Source organism: Arachis hypogaea, chromosome 3, assembly GCF_003086295.3.
Source record: "Arachis hypogaea cultivar Tifrunner chromosome 3, arahy.Tifrunner.gnm2.J5K5, whole genome shotgun sequence".
In the NCBI taxonomy this organism is placed as follows: domain Eukaryota; kingdom Viridiplantae; phylum Streptophyta; class Magnoliopsida; order Fabales; family Fabaceae; genus Arachis; species Arachis hypogaea.
Window position 1 is genome coordinate 31,834,330 of NC_092038.1, and position 10,913 is coordinate 31,845,242.

Consider the following 10,913-nt stretch of genomic DNA (forward strand, 5'->3'; position numbering starts at 1 on the left):
AAGCATTAAACAGAGAGTCACGCGAGAGCGTGGCTGGAGCCGCGCCTTTAGCATCATTTGACCCCACATGACCACGTCGCTCACGCGACCGCGTCATGTGGAACTTTGGCCTCCCACGCGACCGCGTCACCCACGCGGCCGCGTGCCCTGAAAATCGACGTCAAAAAGGTGCATGGCCGAAAGTTGTGCTGGAATTGGGCTGGACTCGTGCTAGAAGCCCAAGCCCTCCCACGCGAACGCATGCCCCACGTGGTCGCGTCATTTTTCAAAAGTGGCCATCCACGCGATCGCGTCACCCATGCGATCGCGTCACCCAAAATTTGGCAAAATAAGATTTTGAACAGAGAGTTGTGTAAGCGCGAGGCTGCCCTCACTCCAGTAGCATAAATTGAGTCACGCGACCGCGTCGATTAACTTACAGCGCAAGTCACGCGACCGCGTGCCCCACGCGTCTGCGTCACTTGCGCCGCATAGCTTATCCTAATTTGCCAAATATCTTATCTTTTCTTCCCCAATCCTAATTTCTTCTATCTTTTCTTCTTTCTTCTTTCTTTCTTACTTTACTTCTTTCCCTTCTCATTCTTCTTATCTTTTATTTTATTTTACTTAATTTATTTGCATATCTCATTCATCGCATCTTAATTTTTTGCATATTGTTTTTATTTTCTTTTCTGAATTTTTTATTTTTCCATTGGTGTTAAAAAAAAATTTCTTATTCTACTGTTGCATCTTTTCTTAAATTTATTTTGGTAACTTGTTTTACACTGGGATGATATTAATTATCTGCCAATGCCAATCTTTTATGATACTTGCACTCCATTTGCATTGGCATGAACTTGTATTGATACTTCCATTACCCACTCTCCTCCCTTATGTTACAAATTTTGTACCACTGGTATGCCATGGCTTCTATTATTTTCTCACGTACATGTTGAAGCTTCCATGTAAATGAGACCCTTATCATTTGGCATTAACCCATCCATACTTTATTTATTTTCTTATCTTTATTTCTGGGTTACTTTTCTTCCCTTTTTCTTTCAGGATGGCCACCCGGAGGGGAACCGGAAGACGTTTTCATGGGGAGACAGACAAGTCCATCTGCAAAATCTTGAAGAAAAGCATCAGTTGGAACAACCCATCCATCTACACATCTCAGCATGCACCGAGGACGGTGCAATCTTTAAGTGTGGGGAGGTCGATACCGATCTCCATGGGTTAGTACTTTCTTGTCTCAAACACCAATGTTTAAATTTTCTTTGTAGATTAGTTGTTGCATTTGCATACTTGTTTGATTTTTGCATATTTTACCACTTGGTTAAAGTAATATTTTCTTTTTCAAGAAACCTTTTAGAGCATTTCACTAATTTGAATAAAATTTAATGTTACACTTGTTTGAAGAAATATTATTTTGGAACATGGTTTAGAGTTCGGACACACAAAACCTGTGAGATTTTGAGCCTATTTGAATTGGTTGCATTTTATCAACCAAAATTTTGTTTTAGTGTGTATTTTTCTCTCTAAAATTGTGATCTTTGTCTTGCTTAATTCTATATTTCCATTATTTGATGTATGCATGCACTTACATGATTGAGGCATTTGTTTCACTGAGCTTACATACCCATATGGCCTTACCTTTTATTATCCCTTGCAAACCAATGTTGAGCCTATTATACCCCTTTATTCTTTACTTTAGCACATCACTAACTCTAAGCGGAAAACAATAATATCCTTAATTTGAATCCTTTATTAGCTTAGACTAGTGAGAGTGCTCATGAATTAAGTGTGGGAAAGTGAATTTGGAAACATTTGGTTTGAGAATTGAGTATGTTAGAATTTTCTAAAAATGTGAAAGAAATGTTTGGGACATAATTCATGCATCCAATAATTTAATCATATGCATTGAGAAAAATAAAAGAAAAAATATATATATAAAAAAAGAGCAAAATAAGTGAAAGGGGACAAAATGCCCTAAAGTAAGTGATGAAAGCAATGCATATGAGTTATACTTGAAATTAGAATGCATGAATATGTAGAAAACATGTTTAATGGATGGTTAGATGTTGTATTATGATTACATGGATTGTTTAAGTTAGGTGGAAAAGTTTCAGTTAATTAAGGATTCATATTTTAGTCCACTTGGACAAATACAATCCTACCTTGACCCTAACCCCATTACAACCCTTAAAAGACCTCTTGATATGTGCATTTATGCATTAAATTTTTGTTGATTGGTAGAAGAAAAACAAGCCTTAGAAAGCAAGGTTAGTAGAGAATTGAGAGAATCGAACCTTAAACACTTGAGTGATTAGAGTGTATACACTACCAGTGAGGGTTCGATGCTCAATCCCTTGTTCCCGGCTTTCATGAGCTATTTTCTCCTTGCAAGTCCATTTGTACTTCATTTTTATGATTTGAATTAGTGAAATCCAGTTCATATATGTTCTTAAAAGAATTGTTTATTTTTAACCAAGTAGGTAGAAGCATGTTGCATTTAGTTGCATTCATAGGTTGCATCTCATACATTCTATCATTCCTCTTCATCTCTTTATAGTTTCTCTTGAGCTTAGCATGAGGACATGCTATTGTTTAAGTGTGGGGATGTTGATAAACCACTATTTTATGGTTTATCTTATGCTCAATTGAGTAGTTTTTATCAACTCTTTACTCACTTATTCATACAATTCGCATGTTTTACATTTTCCTTCCTGATTTTGTGCTATGATTGAAAACATGCTTCTTTGATCTTATATTTGCTTATTATTAATCCTCTCTTATGACCATTAGATGCCTTGATATGTGTGTTAAGTATTTTCAGATATTATAGGGCAGGAATGGCTTGGAGGATGGAAAGGAAGCATGCAAAAGTGGAAGGAATACAAGAAGTTGGAGAAACTGCAAAGCTGTCAGCCTGACCCTCTCGCACTAAAATGACCATAACTTGAGCTACAGAGGTCCAAATGATACAGTTCCAGTTGTGTTGAAAAGCTAACGTCCGGGACTTCAATTTGATATATAATATGCCATAGTGGCCCTGACGCTAGGCGATGCGACCGCGTGCTCCATGCGGCCGCGTTGCAGTGACGAAAAACCAGCGTGGCAGATTTCTTCTCCAGCGATTTCTGGGCTGTTTTCGACCCAGTTTTCAGCCCAGAAAACTCAGATTAGAGGCTATAAAGTAGAGGGATTGCATCCATTCAGATCATGCACTCATAATTTACTTTTTACAATTTTAGATGTAGTTTTTAGAGAGAGAGGTTCTCTCCTCTCTCTTAGGATTAGGATTTAGGACTTCTCTTAGTTTTAGGAGTGACTCTCAATCCCAGGTTTAATGTTCCTTTCTATTTAATTTCGTTTCTATTTTTATTCACTTTGGTACTTTAATTGAAATTTATCTTTTGAATTTGGCTTATGACTTTCATGTTAGGATTTTCTTAATTGATATTATTTGAGATATTTCAGTTTAATATTGCTTTCTTTTATTTTATTATTGTTCTCAATCTGAAGACATTTTTATTCCAGTAGCTACAATTTTCTTTCCTATTGGTTTTGGTTAAGAAATCAGTAAACTCAGGAGTTATCCAATTCAACAGCATAATTAATAATTGTTATCTCCTCTAATTGAATTGAACTTCAATAATCCCAATCTTTTCTTAGGAATTAACTCGGATTTGAAGATCAAACCAATTAGTCACTTGACCTTCCTCTGCTTTAAGTAAGGGTTAACTAAGTAAAATTGAGATTCAATTTTTATTATCATTGATAAGGATAATTCGGTCTGGACTTCCAATTTCTAATACCTTGCTAAAAGTTTATGTTTATTGTTATTATTTTATTCCCTCTGCCATTGCTTTTCTAACCTTTTACCTTAATCCAAAAACCCCAAACACACTTTTTCATAACCAATAATAAGAACATACTTCCCTGCAATACCTTGAGAAGATGACCCGGGGTTTAAATACTCGGTTAACAATTTTTAAAGGGGTTTGTTACTTGTGACAACCAAAACGTTTGTACGAAGGGATTTTTGTCAGTTCAGAGACTATATCTACAACGCGACTGTTTTTATGAAATTCTTTATTGGCAAAAATCCTAACATCAGGTGGCTTTGAGAATTTTTCCATGTAATATACTTGTTCTATGGATGCTTGTTCTCCCTGTAATAACCCACATTCTGCATCCTTGTGAGCTCCTCTACACAAGTTACAACTCACTTGTGTAGCCATTGCTGAGACTTGCATGTGTCCCAATTATTTTGTGAGTAAGAAAATTTATTGAGACATCATTTTATTTTGTACCAAAATAGTGTTTAGAGTATCTAACTCCGTCACATCTCTCTTCATTATTCTTTCAGAAGAGTACAAAGATTGATTGTTAGCCACAATCTCAATCAATTCCAAGTTTTCTTCAGTAGTCTTCATATACATGGATACTCCAACTGAGGAATCTAATAAAGTTTTAAAAGCATGGGAGAGCCCATCATAGAATATTTGGAGTTGCACCCAATCAGCAAACATATCTTGGGAAAATTTTCTCAACATTTTTTTGTACCTTTTCCAAACTTTATAGAGAAATTATCCATCTTTCTGAATAAAAGTCTGGATATCATGTCTCAGCTTTACCAACCTCTATGTGGAAAAATTTCGGTCAAAAACTTATTGATCAAATTATCCGATGTTGCTATACTGTCTTTTGGTTGAGTTTCGAGTCACTGCTGGGCTTGGTCTCTTATAGAGAATGGGATCAACCTCAATCTATAAGCTTCGACAGAGACCCCATTAGATTTGACCGTGTCACATACTTGTAGAAAGCTAGATTTATGCAAATTAGGATCTTCAGAAGGATTCCTACTAAATTGGCAATGTTATTACACCAAAGAGATGAGTTGAGCTTTCAACTCAAAGTTATTTATCTCCACAACAGGTTCTATAATGCTGCTTCCATAATTTTTAGGAGTAGGTTTTGTGAAACAGCCAAGAGTTCTTCTAGCATTGACTGTGTTGTTGGTATTGTCAGCAATTATGTCTAACTTCATAAACTCTTCAATCTCTTCCACTACCTCAACATCTTCCCTTTGATCTCCAGATTTCTTCCTTATCCGAAAGAGTGTTCTCTTAATTTCTGGATCAAAGTGGAATGGTTCTTTGTCCTTATTCTGTTGCATAAATGATGAGCGGATAATTTATACATTTTTTGGCATTGTTTTTAGGTAGTTTTTAGCATGATTTAGTTACTTTTTAGTATATAATTATTAGTTTTTATGCAAAAATACATTATTGGACTTTACTATGAGTTTGTGTGTTTTTCTGTAATTTCAGATATTTTCTGATTGAAATTGAGGGACCTGAGCAAAAATCTGATTCAGAGGCTGAAAAAGAACTGCAGATGCTATTGGATTCTGACCCTCCTACACTCGAAATGGATTTCTGGAGCTACAGAAGCCCAATTGGTGCACTCTCAATTGCGTTGGAAAGTAGACATCTTGGGCTTTCCAGCAATGTATAATAGTCTATACTTTGTCTGAGATTTGATGGCCCAAATTAGCGTCAAAACACCGGTCAGAGACCCTTTTCTGGCGTTAAACGCCAGAACTGGCATAAAAGCTGGAGTTAAACGCACAAACTGGCACCAGAGCTGGCATTTAACTCCAAGAAAAGCCTATGCATGTGAAAGCTTCAAAGCTCAGCCCAAGCACACACCAAGTGGGCCCCGGAAGTGGATTTCTGCATCATTTACTTATTTCTGTAAACCCTAGGTTATTAGTTCGCTATAAATGGGACCTTTTACTATTGTATTTTCATCTTTTGATCATCTTTGATCTTGGGATTAGGTCTTTGAACCCCTTTTCGATTGTTTCATATTATTTGGGAGGCATGGCTATTCGGGCATGTCTAGACCTTGTTCTTATGTATTTTCAACGGTAGAGTTTCTACACCTCATAGATTAAGGTGTGGAGCTCTGCTGCTCCTCATGAATTAATGCAATTACTACTGTTTTCTATTTAATTCAAGCTTATTCTTATTCTAAGATATTCACTCGCACTTCAACCTGATGAATGTGATGATCTGTGACACTCATCATCATTCTCCCTTAAGAACACGTGCCTGACAACCACTTCCGTTCTATATGCAATAGCTTGAGTGCATATCTCTTGACCTCCTGGTTCACGACGCATGGTTGCCTCTCTTGACAATAGAGTCTTCCATTCCGTGAGATCAGAGTCTTCGTGGTATAAGCTAGAATCAATTGGCAGCATTCTTGAGATCCAGAAAGCCTAAACCTTGTCTGTGGTATTCCGAGTAGGATTTGGGACGGGATGACTGTGACGAGCTTCAAACTCACGAGTGTTGGGCGCAGTGACAGTGCATAAAAGGATCAATAGATCTTATTCCAACATGATCGAGAACCGACAGATGATTAACCATGCGGGAAACCGTAGAGGACCATTTTCACTAAGAGGATGGATGGTAGCCATTGACAACGGTGATCCACCTACATACAGCTTGCCATGGAAAGGAGTATGAATGATTGGATGAAGGCAATAGAAAAGCAGAGATTCAGGAGGAATAAAGCTTCTCCATACGCTTATCTGAAATTTCCACCAATGAATTGCATAAGTATCTATATCTTATTTTATGTCTTATTCAGCTTTTAATTATTAAAACCCCATAACCATTTGAATCTGCCTGACTGAGATTTACAAAGTGACCATAGCTTGCTTCAAGCCGACAATCTCCGTGGGATCGAGCCTTACTCACGTAAGGTATTACTTGGACGACCCATTGCACTTGCTGGTCAGCTGCACGGAGTTCTGTATCACAATTTCGTGTACCAATAAACACAAAGATAACAAAGAAGCTAGAATTTCTAATGTCATGGTGAATGAATTTCTAATATAGGCAATCAATTAACCGGTTTTATGTCAATCTCAGTTAATCCATGGCGACAGTGCCAAAAACTTGATGTGAAATTTTTCAAAATCACAAATCGGCAAGTGCAATGAATCATATCAAGTAATACTACGGTGAGTGGGTTATCATTCCCACAAGGATTAATGGATTAAGAAACAATAATTAATTGACTACTCTAATTAGACAAATCAAAATCAAAGGAATGAAGGATTTAAACATGAACAGATGCAAATAAAATAACAAATAGTGAGTGAAAATAATAATAGAAAGAATGTTAAGGTTTCAAAGATGTTCACTATTTAGGAAAACAATCCTTGTGTTCATTTATTTGAGGCATACAGAGATCAATCACGACAAATCATAAATAGTCAAATTCCAATTCTTTGGAAATTTAATTTCTCTTTAACCTAATTAATCGCTAATTCCTTAGTCAATTATTTAAGTAAAGAGGTGAAGCACAAATCTGATTTAGTTTCAAATAAGATTCAAGAATAGTCCTTAGGTTGAAATATATGTCACTTATCCAAGCTACTCCTAAACAATTAAAATTTACAAGAAAGAATGGTTTCCAAAAGTTTCTAATCCAAATTTTATATCACTAATTCAAACTAGAGCAATTGAAAATCATAAAGCGTTGTACACTCTTTGAAATACTATTCCTAGTTAAATAAAAAAGCCATGAGAAAGAGTTTTCAAACTAATTCCAATATTACCTTTTTCAAAACAATATTTAGAATCCAAAACGAAGTTAGAATATTTTTCAACAATTCTAAATCTTTATGGATGAAGAAAAAAAACTCAATCATGAAATAAATCAAAGCATAAACCTTAAATAAAACAAAACACTTAGATTAATAATCCATAAAATGATGAACAGAGCTCCTAACCTTAACAGAGGATATTAGTTGCTCATGGTGGAATGAATACAAAATTGTAAAGTATGGTGTGCGGTGTATGATCCATGGACTAAGTCCTTGGACTTATTTAAAACCTAAACCTAAAATTCAAATTCAAACTAAATCAAGACAGAATCAAATCTAATTCAAAATAAATCCTTTCTTAATGACTCTTAACTAATTAGTGATTTTCATTGTAATTCAGGTTCAAAGCTTGGTGATTCAATTCTTCAGCATCATGGGCTTGGAGTGGTAATTCGGCTTGTCATCTTGGGCATTGGCACGCCCACCTTTGGCGTGTTGCATGCCAATATCAGCCTTGGGAGCATGCAACGTTGGCATGTGGCACGTCAAGTTCCAGCTTGGAGGAGTCTTTGAAGGCGTGTAGGAATGGCACATCCTTTATGATTGGCGTGTGACATGCCACAAAAATTGGTCCCTGGGAGTGTCCATCACTGGCATGTGGCAGATCCAAGCTTTGCGTGTTGCATGCCACTTTGAGTCTTGGCTTGGAGGTGTCCACTTTTGGCGTGTGGCATGCCCTGCATTGGCGTGTTGCATGCCATGCTTCTTGCTTGGTCCTAGATTGCCCATTGAAGGCGTATGGCATGCCCTACCTTAGTGTGTTACACGCCATGCTTTTTGCATTGGAGGAGTCTCTGGATGTTTAACCCAGCGTGCCACGCCCTTGTGTTAGCGTGTTGCACGCTATGCTTCTTTGGTTTGGGTATGAGGGCGTGTTGCATGCCCACCTTGGCATGTTGCACGCCCAGTGTTCTTCCTCCTATGAAGTGCTCCTCTTTCATGATTTCCTTTTCTTATGCTTTGCTTCTCCTTTTCTATAATTTTCTAGACATACCAAAGCTCAAAGTAACTTCAAGAAATATTAATTAAAGCACAAAAAATTCTCAATTATAACAAGAAAATCACTAACTTTATTCAAAAAAATAATAAAGAAAACCACTAAAAATGCTCATGCCTCGCAACAACAAATTTAAGATCTTACTTTTCCCCAAGTAAGAAAAGAACTATGCATAAAGGAGTCTTCCAAATCAAGTGAGTTGAAGAATTTCTTGTGATATTTCAGTAAGTGAAATGATTAAGTGACAATGGGGTAGACACCGAATATATCATGTATTGATTCTAATGCTTGCTAGGCTTACAATTAAAAGTCTTAGAAATTAGGAATATCATTCGGATGATATTATAGAGGTCTCTTTATAAGTTTCCACTTTGAAGACAACTTCTCCCTTTCTTGATCTTTTTTTTATCATTATTTTCTTTTCTTAGCTTCCAACTTCTAGTGGTCTGTAATTCATCAAAGCCCAGCGCCAGTGGATCAAGCTGAGTGCCAAGTCCATAGTCCACTCCCAGGAAACTCTAAATTCAACCAAAAATTCAAGATTCAAATGATTAGTTAGCATAAATTCTTCTAGAAAGATAAGATTTGGTTGTAGGATCTAGTTTTAGATGAGATTTAAATTGTTGTTTTGAATTTGAATAAGTTGTTATCTTATTCTTCAAAATAAGAAGATAAGATTTTTTTTTTAATTTCAAAAGTTAGGAAGTTAGAATATAAATAAGTGAAAAAGGTTCACATAGAGGTATCAAACAATAACTGGATTCATCCAGCACCTCATTAGTTTTAGGTTGTTTTCTTTTCTATCATGAGTAAATCTCCTCTGCTAAAGATTAGGAGATCTGTTCGATTTTATGGGTTAGTAATGTAAGTGTTTTCTTTATTTTGAGGCATACTTTTCTACTTTTTTAAGATTGAGTCTCACCTTTAATGGTTAGAAATATTGGAAAATATTCTAATTCTGTCTTGGATTCTGTTATTATTATTATTTTCTTTGCTCTCAAATATGAAATGTCATTGCTCACCACCAATACTGTCATGTATGTTGATGTAGACTGCATTCACCAACAAAAAGGACTATGAAAAGGGTGAGAGGGAAGCTCAATGGGCAAAGGATCAGCGCACAATGCACGGTCTTAATATTAACGAATCCTCAAAGCATGACAGCCACCACCGCGAGCAATCGGCCGAACTAGCTGAGCAAGCCAAGAGACGTGCTGAGGCTTCTAGGTGAATTGCTCTGCTCTCCACTTACTTCACCAAATGATTCTTGTAATCACTAGAAAACACAGAAATATAGCTCTGATTCGGTGTATGTTTTCAACGAAAATTCGGCAGGCTAAAAGAGCTCCACACACTCAAGGGACACGTTGAATCGGTTGTGAAGCTAAAGGGTCTTGACATTGACACCATTCAACAACATTACACAGTTTAGAAAAAATATTCAAAGGGATGAAAAATATGAGCGCCAATTTTATATATGTAAAAGATGCTAACTTAGACTAATTCATGATCGATGTAATCAGAGGCAGAGCCTAAAAATATTATGTTGTGTTTAACTTTCTCCTCCTTCTCTGACTACGAAGTTAACATATTGTACTTGAAATTGAGCCAAAAGACTTGAGATAGATTTTTTTCTTCTCATAAATTATGTCAAATCTACTTTTGAATATTTTTTATCTCGTTAAATTTTATCTATTTGCTCTTGTTTCTTCACATGTTTATCTATTCATAATTTGAAATTAAAACTATCTATATGTATTGAAAAAAAATTAGAAATAAACATTGATACATACATATATATATTAAATTTCCAATAAATTAATTAGTTCACAAAAAATATATTAATCTTAAATAATAGAAAGATAATTTATAATTGTTCTATCTTTATTTTTAACAGGATTAAATGTTATCTTTTTATATATATTTTTAAATTATTATTTAACTAATTATTATCTTCTAATTAGTTGTGAACTCCATTTGTTATAGTATTCACAGTATAAATAAAAGTAGAGATTCAATTACTTTTTCTAAGAGTACTTTTCTAAGAGTTAAACATCTTCGAAGCCTTTAACATCTCATTCTTTGATTACTTCTCCAAAGTTTATAAGCATTTATTCATTAACAAAACCACTCTTCTTCACTGTTCTTTGCTTCTAGTTCAAGATTTAATCCTATTGCCAATGTTTGATTGATCTAATTAGAGATTCAATTAGATGTTGCAAGATTCAGTCCATTAATCCTCGTGGG

General features: G+C 35.6%; 1 long non-coding RNA gene across 1 annotated transcript; it reads left to right on the top strand.

The window, feature by feature from the left end:
• Positions 1-9,721: 9,721 nt before the first annotated feature.
• Positions 9,722-10,311, top strand: LOC112770165 (uncharacterized). The gene is made up of 2 exons (XR_003186584.3): positions 9,722-9,893; positions 10,002-10,311. It is a non-coding gene; the product is annotated as an uncharacterized lncRNA (long non-coding RNA).
• The last annotated feature ends 602 nt before the right edge of the window (positions 10,312-10,913 follow it).